At 38.3% G+C, this 13425-nt stretch overlaps 1 non-coding gene across 1 annotated transcript; it reads right to left on the bottom strand.

Annotated features, from left to right (window-relative positions):
- Positions 1-3741: 3741 nt before the first annotated feature.
- Positions 3742-3813, bottom strand: TRNAQ-UUG (transfer RNA glutamine (anticodon UUG)). Its single transcript has one exon. It is a non-coding gene; the product is annotated as a tRNA-Gln (tRNA).
- Positions 3814-13425: the final 9612 nt, after the last annotated feature.

The following is a 13425-nucleotide window of genomic DNA, read 5'->3' as shown; positions in this document are numbered from 1 at the left end:
TCCGGTTGTCTGATGCGCTTTCCGTCCCGCAAGTTAACATGTGGCTTGCCGAAAAATTTTCTCTACTGACAGTCGCAATACTAAATCTGGCCTTCAAAGTCAATCCATTTACCTCCTTTTTGTTCATGAAATCAATCTTAGAAATCCTCTAATTTCATCCTTCATAGAAGAACATATCGAACGGCTCATATTTAATGCAAAATTGTGAAAGTCATTTACCTCCTTGTTCCTGAAAGGACTCTCATAAATCGTTAAAATTTGTTCTTGTTCCTGAGAGTCCCCTGAAAGAACTCTCAGAAATCCTCAAAATTTGAAACGACCCCCAGAAATCTGAAATCCTCATTTACCTCCTTCTTGTTCCTAAAAGAACTCTCATAAATCCTCAAATTTGAAAGGACTCCCATAAATTCAGGAATCTTAAAAATCCTCAAAATTTGAAAGAACTCCCAGAAATCCTTATTTACCTCCTTCTTGTTCCTAAAAGAACTCTCATAAATCCTAAAAAATTTAGAAATCCTCAAAATTTCTCAAAAATCTTCAAAATTTGTTCTTGTTCCGGAAATGACTATCAGAAATCTTCAAAATTTGAAAGGACTCCCAAGACTACCAGAAATCCTCATTTACCTCGTTCTTGTTCCTGAAAGGACTCTCAGAAATCTTCAAAATTTCTCAGGAATCGTCAAAAGTTGTTCTTGTTCCGGAAAGGACTATCAGAAATCCTCAAAATTTGAAAGGACTCCCAAAAATCCTCATTTACCTCCTTCTTGTTCCTGAAAGGACTCTAAAAAATCCTCAAAATTTCATCCTTCATAGAATAACACATCACGCCTCACTTCTAAAGAAAAATTCAAAATTTCATCCTTCATGGACGAACATATCCCGTCTCAGATCTAAAGAAATTTCGTTCTTCTCTCAGAAATCCTCAAAATTTCATCCTTCATAGAATAACATATCACGGCTCAGATCTAAAGAAAAATTCAAAATTTCATCCTTCATAGACGAACATATCACGACTCAGATCTAAAGAAAAATTGTGAAAGGTTACCTCGCAGGTCACGTCGGTTTAAAGTTCGTAGTTTTGTAACCCCGTATCATGAAAAGATATTATTAAGAATTAATGAAAATTTTTGCCTATGTAATTGTCAAACCTACGACCTTCGCGTTAAAAATTAAGGTTTCGTTAGTTTATATACTTATGAGTAAGTTTAAATTACTTTATGGGTGAGTTAATTTCCATGGTAGAATTTTAATTTATGATTGTTGGACTTCTTAGGCAAAATTAAAATTTAGAGGCCAGCATTAAGCTAACGTCAAATGGTCGTAGTAGCTTCAGCTTAGGCTAACCAAGTAAGTGAACTTACCATCATTTGGTTATAATTGTGTGTTGTATGATGACATGTGCTCGTGGCTTTGCACATTGTAATAGCCCAAGCTCATCGCTAGCAGATATTTTCTTCTTTTGATTTTCGGGATTACCTTACGCTTTTAAAACGCATAGAGAAATTTTCACACCCTCATAAAGAATGTTCCCCTCTCCAACTATTGTGGGATCTCACAATCCGACCTCTTTATATAGAGGTATCAAGTTGGCTTAAGGGCTTATCTTGTTATCTTTTTGTCTTTGATTAGCCTCCTCTAATCAATATGAACACTTATAAAACAAGTTTAGAAACCTTGTTCAATATCTATGGGAAATTACTTAAGCTATGGGAAATTAGTGAGCCCAACAACATCACTCTATCTCACACAACTATCTCGAACTCCTAGAAAACCTTTTAACCTTGCCTTCTTGGTTCATATGCTTGAGGGAACCCTTGTTTCTACATGTATGCATGTTTTTTTTTTCTTTTTAATAACTATCTAGATCAACTCTTAATGTAAAATATATCGTCGTGTGGGCCCATTCTTTCCTCTTAATGACTAGAGCTATTGCTCTCTAAAACAAATGTTAAGGAGTGTGAAGTCCTGACTTAGTAGCTCATGTGTCTATGGCTCGGTCTACCTTAACTCTACCAAGTTGTCGTGGCCATAATCTAAAAAAATTCAAGTAGATTCACGGCTCGGATCTCGTATTGGTATTAATGTTGGAATAACTTAGATATAACATTCAACCTTAATCCAAACCTTCCTAATTTATTCCTCGTGATTTGGTTTCTTCCTTTAACTGATCATGACTTGATTAGTCTCTATGTATTACTTTATCTTTTAAGTCACATACTCCAAATCTTGCTAAAGTATCTAATCATTGACCACTTTGCTCATACAACCTCAAAGCTTCCTCTTACTATTTGTGCATAAACATCTTAAAAAAGAAAACTCTCATTCCTCAAATTTCTTAATAAAACTCTCATTTAAGACTGATATTGCATAAGCATAATAAATGTTCTTATATGTAGTAAAACTTGAGATACTTAAGAATAGTTTCATATACACATCTTGTCATTTGATATTCATAACAAACCTTGATTCTTATAAAAGGTTTTTAAGGGTTGTTTCGTCATTTTTCTTAAGTTCATACGTCAAACACGCTCTAATTTTCTCATATGATCTTAAATACTTACCGTTAAGGTCATAAATGGGTCTCTTAAAAAGTTTATTTAACAATTGAGGTTTTTTGTAATCTTGAAAACATTTTAGAATTCTTATAGGGGTATGTTGGACATTTACCACCCCAAATCTCGGTTAAATCTAGACATATTCCAATGGCCTCGTAACTTTGTATAAAATCTTTGAATCATGACATATTCAAATGGCCTTCTAAGTATGTTGTAGAAGAGACACAACTCATCGAATCCAACGACCAAATTTAAAATGGAGATCACTTCCCCACTAATTAGAGAAAATATGTTTGGCATAAATTTTATAAAATTCAATCTCAAATTCACGACAATCTAGAAGTTTTTAACGTCGATTTAAGCTCTCTCTATAAAGCCTGAAGTAGGAGCTTTCGTTTGGAGCAAGAATCGAGCTAAGTCGAGCCTTCAACTGTGAGTTGTTATAGCCTCTAAGATTTTGGGTTCCTTACTCGCAGGATTTCTTCCAAATTTGAGAGCCATAGTCAACCATTTTCCTTCAAACCCTGCTTTTGAATGAGACTACCCACAAGTTTGGTGATGAAATAAAGTGTTGAAGGTGCCTCAAACACAACTTCTCAATTTGGTCCGTCTTTAAAGGAAGATGGTTGAAGCTCGAAAATTAAATAAGAGGCTATATGCAAATTTTTCTAGAAACCTATCATGTTCGATTTTCGAACCTCTAAGGAATATTTCCGTAGAAGACCACGAAGGTTAACAAGACTCAGAGCAAGTCCAATTGAAGAAAATTATTTTTCGTTTAAAATTTGGGAGTAAGGATCGAAGTCTTACTTACAATCCATTTTCTTCAAAATTGACCCTTTCTTTAGCTTTAGAATATTAAGTTGAGCGCTTTTAATGAAGAAATCGAGAGTTAATACGTCTTAGATAAGGTTGCCTAAGGAAACAAAATTCTGCTTTCTTGAATAAGTTGCAGACGGAGGATCAAATTCCAAAATTAAGACCACGCGCTTTAAGACATCACCATCTTTAAGTTTCATAAAGAAATCGAGGGGAGAAATGCCCAAGGCGAAGACCATGGGACAATCTCCTAATGTATCATTACTTTCATCTTTGTATCCATAGACCATGGGACCATAGATGTTCATAAAATTTGTGTCTTATAAATTTTCTCTAAACAAGTTCTAAATTTTTATCTATTATGTAAAGGTCCCACCGAGATTTGAACTCAGGTTATTGGATTCAAAGTCCAATGTCATAACCACTAGACCATGGGACCACTAATTTGTAAAGATTTGTGTGTCATAAATGTATGAACTTTGAAAAGAATAATAGTATCTTATTTGTTTTTGGTAGATCTCTAAATTTTGAAAATGATTTGTGTCTTTGTTTTTAGTTATTAGTTATGTATTTGATAGGGTTTCAATGCAATAAAATTAATTAATTTATTAGATCATTTGTACAATTATTCAACCATTCTTCTTCACTCATTTCCATCCTACTTTAATAGAGTTCACACAAATGTTATTTTGAAACAAATTGAACGTTAAAAAAAGATAATTATTTAATAAGTTTTTCCCATCCATATTTTTTAAAAGTTTATTTGAACTAGGTAACAATACCGAAGTAAAAAAAAAATCAAATTATTTATGTTTACTCTATTTTTATAAAAAGAAGACAATAATGAAACCCATGTGCTACGTATTAATATATCAATGACTATTTAGATCTAAACAGTTACTTAGTTTTGTCATTCTCAATTTGTTAATACAATTTCTAATAAATACAAAGTTAATAGTGAGAAAAGAAAAAACAACTCGCATTCTAAGGACATGTAAATAAAATATAGATTGTCAATTATAAGTCGTTTTCGAGTACTCTTTATTAACTCCAATTTGGCGTGGAAGGGTTGGATGGAAACTCAACCTTACCAGCACGTTCTTAATTGGCATATTTTTTTTAGGATTGCACAATAGGATTGCACAATATCTCACATTTATATTAAAACAAATAATATAAAACAAATAATAGGAGAGAGAAAATAAAAAAAGAATGTGTGTAGATTGTAATAACCTAAAATAATGATAATATGTATTTTGTATTTATTTGTTGTGTGTTTGTTAATAATAATAATAATAATAATAATAATAATTAAAAACAAAAAAGAAAAAATGAAAACGAAGCAGCTGCGTCAAGCAGCTGCTGTAAAGGGGGATGAGGGGCGACGGACGCGTAGGCTGAAGGCGTGGGAATGATGAATGGATTAGTAGAGGGTGTGGAAGCGTATTAGGCCTTGATTAGGGTTCAAAAAGGAAGAAAAACGAAGAATAGCAATTAGGGAAAAACCCGAGGAAACAGAGGAGGAAAAATTATGAGAATTCGAGTTTGGTTGCTTAAGATTGGTTGTCAATCGAGGGTAAAGGAAGAGAGGTTGTTGCTGAGGAATCCTTTGAGGAAGGGGATACGACCACGAGCTGAATCGGACGGTGATTCGAAGGTAACGAAAAACCCATATCACCAAACTTTTAAATCTCGATATCTTGGTTCATACTGCATAATAAATTATGAAATAGGGCTTGTTAGAACCATAGTTAGGAGATCTATAATGTTGTAGAAGAAATCAGAACGAAATTCGAGCTGTAGAGATTAAATTTTTGCTTCAGGACACAACGGGTATTAAAGGAAAAGATTGGGAAAAATTGCAGGAAGGAGAGGTTGAAAACGAGCGCCTGAAGAACACGCGAGGCGTGTGGGAGTCCGCGAGTGGAAGTGCGACTATGCGCCGATCAGGCGCGTGAGAAACGAACCCCGATCTTATGTTGGCGCGTGAGCAGGTATTTTGGCTCCCGGTTTGTTCCGTTCGACTCTTTTTGACCTGTCCTATCAAAATTGGTCTATACTTATGTTGAAATTGATAAAATATAGGTCTAATAGGAAGGAACAATTTGAAATACTATTAAACGTACATTCAAGGGGGAAAAGGAGTTCGAAACCAAGTAAGTAGCGTATCGATCTTTGAACTAGTTCTTAACTTGTTTTACAACATGTGAGTATGTTGTTTACCTGATTAAGAGCTTAGTATTTTATGATGAGCTTTGATGATATTGAGTGTTTATTGTATATTGTGACTGCTTGCCTGTGATGTAAGCATGATATAAATGATTGTCAGAATGTTCTATGTGTTAAACATGATACATGTATGAAAGCATGCAGTAACTGTGAGTATGTTATGCTCGTTAATAGAAAGGTTATGACTCTAAGATATGCTTATTGGTTGTTGAGCTATGGCTTATTTATATGAGTATGATAGTCTACTAATTCTCGCGGAGTTCCTGGCCAACGCGCTGTGTGCTAAGTCAGGGAGTATGAGTACTCCTGACCGTTGGTATATGAGATAAACAGGCCGCTAGAGAAATTAGTAGACGGGCCGTATTTGACCGAGAGCGAGTCTTACATACGAGTCCGAAAATTCTAGATAAGCATGTCAAAAGAGAGTCAATAGCCTAAGCTGGAGATAGCTGAGATACCTCATTAACGAACAGATGACCCTAGTAAGAGAACTAGGAGCCAATGATGAATAAAACTTAAAAACACTTGGAAAGATTAGTTATGAACTCTTGAATGATAAGCTAGCTACTTACTGAGTAACGTAATTACTCATCAAAATTATTATAACTTTTCTTTCCAGATTTAGATGATGCAGGCCAACCGAGGACGAGACCAGCGGGCTAGAGACTACTGGGAATCCATGTCCGGGTCTGTTTATGTAATTATGTTTTCGGTGTCAGGATTTTATCTTGGTCGTATTAAGTTTTAAAAAGTACTAGTTTTAAATGTTTTTGTTTACTGGATGTTTTTTTTTTTTTTTTAGAAATATTTTTGAGATTATGATTGGGTGTTAGAGTATGTTGTCGTTGTTGACGGTAACTCCTGTTAATCGCGTTGACGATGAGCGGGTGTTACAAGTTGGTATTAGAGCCTAGAATATAGGTTCTGTAGATAGTCTAGAATAGACACTATGGATTCCTTTAGTCCAGCTCAGCGGTATCTCGCCTCGGTTAGGTAAGTGATGTATGATTAAATTGTATGAAAGAATAGTATGAAAGTTTAAAAGAATTGATGATGACCACTTAATTATGTGTGTGACAGATATGGTGGTATTTAAGAATTTAGACCCTGGTACGTCCAATGTGGACTCGGGGAATGAGGGGCAGCCTGTAGAGGGAACTGCTCCAACAGAGGCGGTTCCGGAGCCTGCTGCTCAGTCGGCATCTAGAGATTAGCTGACTGTTGTGATTACTTTGGAGGCATTACAATCATTGATTGAGAGTCGAGTAGATCAGGCGGTGCAGAGCCGGGTGGACCAAGGGGTACAGGTAGCCCTTGCTGGTCTTGGAAGCCAGGCGGCTCCAACAGCACCTGTATCGGGCCAGACGACATTAGTGTCTGAAGCACCAGGAGTAGGTGTTCAGACAGTAATACCTCCAACACGGTTGACAGAGCTACCTGGTACAGCTGTGGTGACAGAGGCACCATCGCGGGTAGTAACTTATGGCCGACGATGTATGACAAAGGAGAGTGAGTACATACGAGATTTCATGAAACTTGCCCTGCCAAGGTTTGGAGGAAAGGGGACTGATCCTGAGGCAGCTGAATGGTGTTTGGAATGTATTGAAACAAAGTTTACATTCTACAACTGCCCATAGAATCATAAGGTGTTGTGTGCTACATATTTGTTAGAGGGACCAGCCAATTTTTGGTGGAAATCAAAGAAGCCGAAGATGGAGGCTGGTGGAGCCCCAATCACATGGGCGGCCTTCAGACATAAGTTTTGTGAGAAATACTATCCTGCTCTACCGAGATTGCAAAACCGAAAAGTCTTTATGCAATTGGAACAGGGTAATAGGTCAGTAGAGGAATATGAGGCGGAATTCACACGATTATCCAGATTTGTTCCTCTTATGGTTGCTACCGAGGAAGAGAAGACAGATCTCTTTATTCAGGGTTAGACAAGAGATACAGGGATCCGTGTTTGCCCATGCTTCTCAAGATTTTGTTACGGCTTATAATGCTGCGGTGAAATTAGATGCTAGCACCCCAAGGAGTAATCAGGGTTCTAGCAGTTAGGTGTGACCAAGTGGTAAATGAAAATTTATTCAAATATCCTCGGGTTCGCAACAGCAGACGGTACCGCAACGAGTTGATCGTCGGCCTTACTCAGGTGAAGGGAGGGCAGGTTGTGGTAAGTGTGGGTTAACTCATGTGGGATCTTGTAATGCTGCAGACAAGATATGTTATAACTGTGGTAAGACTGGTCATCTCGCCAGAGTATGTCGTAGTGCAAAGAATCCTAATGTGATGCGCCTCGAGCGATCTGCTCCAGGTGGAGGAAGGGGTCAGTCGAGTGCCGGGGGACAGCCTCAGGCTCGAGGTAAAGCCTTTGCCACGACAAGCAAGGCAGCGGGGGATGCCAGCACGGTGGTGACAGGTACTTTACCCATATATGGCTATTTTGCTTATACTGTATTTGATTCTGGCTCAACGCATTATTTTATATCATCATCGTTTGTTTGTCAAGCCTGACTTGAAGTAGAGCCTTTAGGTTATGAGGTTTTAGTTTCTACACCTTCAGGAGTCATTTTGATGACCCGTGAAATGGTGAAACTAAATAAAGTAGAAGTATCCGGCCAACCATTAGACGTGTTGTTAATGGTGCTAGATATGTATGATTACGATATTATTTTGGGCATGGATTGGCTATCTGCTCATCATGGCAGTATCGATTGTTATAAGAAGGAGATAGTTTTTCACCCCTTGATGGGAAAGAGTTTCCGGTTTTAGGGTACGAAGCTGGGAAGTGTTCCCAAGACGATTACTGCTTTGAAGGCTAGGAAGTTGATTGGTCACGGTGCTGTGGCATTCCTGGCTAGTGTGGTAGAAGTGGGACGAGTGGATACAGATGTATCAACTGTACCTGTAGTAAATGAATTCCTGAATGTTTTCCCTGATGAGTTACCTGGTTTACCACCAGAGCGGGAATTCAACTTTGGTATTGAACTAGAACCAAGGACGACACCTATCTCTAAAGCTCCTTATAGGATGGCCCCCACAGAATTGAAAGAGTTGAAGTTGCAATTACAGGAGTTGTTGAACCAGGGATTGATACGACCTAGCGTGTCACCGTGGGGAGCTCCAGTGTTGTTTGTGAAAAAGAAGGACGGTACACTCCGTCTCTGTATTGACTATAGGGAGCTGAATAAGGTGACCATTAAAAATAAGTATCCTTTGCCATGCATTGATGACTTGTTTGACCAGCTTCAAGGGGCAGCGGTATTTTCGAAGATTGATCTTCGTTCTGGTTATCACCAGATAAGAGTCAAAGAAGATGACATACCGAAGACGGCTTTTCGTACTCGGTATGGGCATTATGAGTTTGTCGTGATGTTCTTTGGCTTGACTAATGCCCCTGCAGTGTTTATGGAGCTGATAAATCGGGTATTCCAGGACTTTCTGAATTCTTTTATCATTGTGTTCATTGATGATATCTTGGTTTATTCCAAGACAAACGATGAACATGCAGAACATTTGAGGAAGGTTTTGTTGGTTCTACGTAAACAAAGATTGTATACCAAGTTCTAAAAATGTGAGTTTTGGCTTCAAAAGGTAGTATTCCTTGGTCATGTGGTATCCAATGATGGTATAACTGTTGATCCAGCAAAGGTGGAGGTAATTATAGGTCGGGCTCGACCAACTACAGTTACTGAGGTGAGAAGTTTTCTGGGTTTAGCCGGATATTACAGGCGCTTTATTAAAGACTTCGCAAGTATTGCCGCACCATTGACTCAGTTAACCCGAAAAGGAAAGAAATTTGATTGGAGTCGAGCTTGTGAAAGTAGTTTTCAGGAACTCAAGGAAAGACTAGCGTCAGCCCCAGTGCTTATTGTACCTGACGGTACTGGGAACCTAGTAATTTATAGGGATGCCTATAAGCATGGGTTGGGGTGCGTACTTATGCAAAACGGGAGAGTTATTGCTTATGCCTCTCGGCAATTGATGGATTATGAACGCAATTACCCAACTCATGATTTAGAGTTAGCTGCTGTGGTGTTTGCTCTGAAGATATGGAGACATTATCTGTACGGTGAGAGGATACAAGTTTATACGGATCATAAGAGTCTTAAATATCTGTTCACCCAGAAAGAGCTCAACATGAGGCAACGTCGATGGTTGGAGTTGGTAAAAGATTATGATGTGGAGATCCTACATCATCCTGGTAAAGCTAATGTGGTAGCTGATGCCTTGAGTCGTAAGACAGCTCACTCATCTGCAATGCTAACGAGACAACCCAACATTCAGATGGAGTTTGAACGAGCTCAGATAGCTGTGTTGGTCAGGAAAGCAGCAGCTCAGCTAGCTCTTATGACTATTTGTCCGACGTTGTAAGAACAAATTATTCAGGGTCAACAGAGGGACCCTTATTTTTCAAAAGTTGTGAAGCAACTTGAGACTGAACAAATCAAGGATTTCTTGATAACGGGTGATGGATGTTTGAAGTGGCAGAACCGAACTTGTGTGCCAAACAATGTAGAGATCAAGAAGAAGATTCTATCTAAGGCGCATGAGTCTCCCTATACTGTGCATCTAGGTGCCACAAAGATGTATCGGGATTTGAAAACATGCTTTTGGTGGCCTGGGATGAAGAAAGATGTTGCTGAGTGTGTGAGTAGGTGTTTAACTTGTCAACAAGTTAAGGCACCTAGACAGAAACCAGCTGGATTATTGCAACCTTTAAATGTGCCTTAGTGGAAGTGGGAAGAAGTGACTATGGATTTCATTACAGGACTACCTAGAACCCAATTGGGATTTACAGTGATATGGGTGGTTATGGATAGATTAACTAAGACAGCCCATTTTATACCGGGTAAGTCTACATATTCGGTTGACAAGTGGGCACAATTGTATTTAAAGGAGATTGTAAGGTTGCACGGTGTACCAGTTTCTGTTGTGTCAGATAGGGATACGCAGTTTACTTCTCGATTCTGGAAGAGTCTTCAGGAAGCCCTTGGTACACAACTGAAGTTTAGTATAGCGTTCCATCCTCAGACAGATGGATAGACAGAGAGATTAAATCAAATTCTCGAGGACATGTTGCGTGCATGTGTACTTGATTTTGTTGGCAGTTGAGACACCTACCTATATTTGGTGGAATTTGCCTATAATAATAGTTATCACGCAACCATCCAGATGGCTCCTTTTGAAGCACTTTATGGACGGAGGTATCGAACTCCAATTTATTGGGAGGAGGTAGGTAGTAAACCGTTGTTAGGTCCAGATTTGCTACGAACGACCAATGAGGCGATTCAGAAGATTAGGAAGAGAATTTTGACCGCCGAAAGTCGTCAGAAGATTTATGCAGATATTAGAAGGAAGGACCTAGAGTTTGAGGTGGGGGATCATGTGTTCCTGAAGATTGCACCAGTTCGTTGTGTTTTGCGATTCGGTAAAAAGGGGAAGCTTAACCCACGTTTTATTGGACCTTTTGAGATCCTCGAAAGAGTTGGCCCAGTAGCCTATAGATTGGCATTACCACCAGCGTTGATGTTGTACATAATGTTTTTCATGTTTCGATGCTGAGGAAGTATGTTGCAGACCCTATGCATATTCTTCCTTATGAAGACTTGGAGTTAAAGGAGGACTTAAGCTATGAAGAACAGCCCATGAAAATTTTAACACGGGAAGTGAGATCTTGCGTAGCAGAGATATTCCCTTTGTTAAAGTTTTATGGAAGAATCAGCAAGCTAGTGAAGCTACTTGGGAAAGAGATGAGGAGTTTAAACGAGAGTATCCATACTTGTTTAGGGAGTTGAAAACTTTCGAGGACGAAAGTTCTTAAAAGGAGGGTAAAATTGTAATAACCTAAAATAATGATAATATGTATTTTGTATTTATTTGTTGTGTGTTTGTAATAATAATCATAATAATAATAATAATAATAATAATAATTTAAAAAAAAAACGAAAAATGAAAACGAAGCAGCTGCTGTAAAGCGGGATGAGGGGCGACGGACGCGTAGGCTGGAGGCGTGGGAATGATGAATGGATTAGTAGAGGGTGTGGAAGCGTATTAGGCCTTGATTAGACTTTAAAAAGGAAGAAAAACGAAGAATAGCAATTAGGGAAAAACCCAGAAAACAGAGGAGGAAAAATTATGAGAATTCGAGTTTGGTTGCTTAAGATTGGTTGTCAATCGAGGGTAAAGGAAGAGAGGTTGTTGCCGAGGAATCCTTTGAGGAAGGGGATACGGCCACGAGCTGAATCGGACGGTGATTCAAAGGTAACGAAAAACCCATATAACCAAACCTTTAAATCTCTATATCTTGGTTCATACTGCATAATAAATTATGAAATAGGGCTTGTTAGAACCATAGTTACGAGATCTATAAAGTTGTAGAAGAAATCAGAACGAAATTCGAGCTGTAGAGATTAAATTTTTGCTTCGGGACACAACGGGTATTAAAGGAAAAGATTGGAAAAAATTGCAGGAAGGAGAGGTTGAAAACGAGCGCGTGAAGGACACGCGAGGCGCGTGGGAGGCCGCGAGTGGAAGTGCGACTGTGCGCGGATCAGACGCGTGAGAAACGAACCCCGATCTTGTGTTGGCGCTTGAGGGTGCGTGAGCAGGTATTTTGGCTCCCGGTTTGTCCCGTTCGACTCCTTTTGACCTGTCCTATCAAAATTGGTCTATACTTATGTTTAAATTGATAAAATATAGGTCTAATAGGAAGGAATTGTGTTGAAATACTATTAAACGTACATTCAAAGGGGAAAAGGAGTTCGAAACCAAGTAAGTAGCGTATCGATCTTTGAACTAGTTCTTAACTTGTTTTACAACATGTGAGTATGTTGTTTACCTGATTAAGAGCTTAGTATGTTATGATGAGCTTTGATTATATTGAGTGTTTATTGTATATTGTGACTGCTTGCATGTGATGTAAGCATGATATAAATGATTGTCAGAATGTTCTATGTGTTGAACATGATACATGTATGAAAGCATGCAGTAACTGTGAGTATGTTATGCATGTTAATGGAAAGGTTATGACTCTAAGATATGCTTATTGGTTGTTGAGCTATGGCTTATTTATATGAGTATGATAGTCTACTAATTCCCACGGAGTTCCTGGCCAACGCGCTGTGTGCTAAGTCAAGGAGTATGAGTACTCCTGACCGTTGGTATATGAGATAAACAGGCCGCTAGAGAAATTAGTATACGAGCCGTATTTGACCGAGAGTCAGTCTTACATACGAGTCCGAAAATTCTAGATAAGCATGTCAAAAGAGAGTCAATAACCTAAGCTGGAGATAGCTGAGATACCTCATTAACGAACAGATGACCCTAGTAAGAGAACTAGGAGTCAATGATGAATAAGACTTAAAAAAACCTCGAAAGATTGTCAATTATAAGTCGTTTTGGAGAACTAGGACTCATGTTCGATTTTCGAACCTCCAAGGAATATTTCCGTAGAAGACCACGAAGGTTAACAAGACTCAGAGCAAGTCCAATTGAAGATAATCATTTTCGTTTAAAATTTGGGAGTAAGGATCAAAGTCTTACTTACAATCCATTTTCTTCAAAATTGACCCTTTCTTTAGCTTTCGAATATTAAGTTGAGCGCTTTTAATGAAGAAATCGAGAGTTAATACATCTTAGATAAGGTTGCCTAAGGAAACAAAATTATGCTTTCTTGAAAAAAGTTGCAAAGACGAGGATCAAATTCCAAAATTAAGACCACGCGCTGTAAGTTTCATAAAGAAATTGAGGGGAGAAATGCTCAAGGCGAAGACCATGAGACAATCTCCTAATGTAGTTTTTAAGTAAAGAAATGTAGAAG

This window comes from Cucurbita pepo, chromosome 16 (assembly GCF_057944985.1).
Source record: "Cucurbita pepo subsp. pepo isolate OVF chromosome 16, ASM5794498v1, whole genome shotgun sequence".
NCBI classification, from domain to species: domain Eukaryota; kingdom Viridiplantae; phylum Streptophyta; class Magnoliopsida; order Cucurbitales; family Cucurbitaceae; genus Cucurbita; species Cucurbita pepo.
This window is presented reverse-complemented; position numbering and strand designations above follow the sequence as displayed.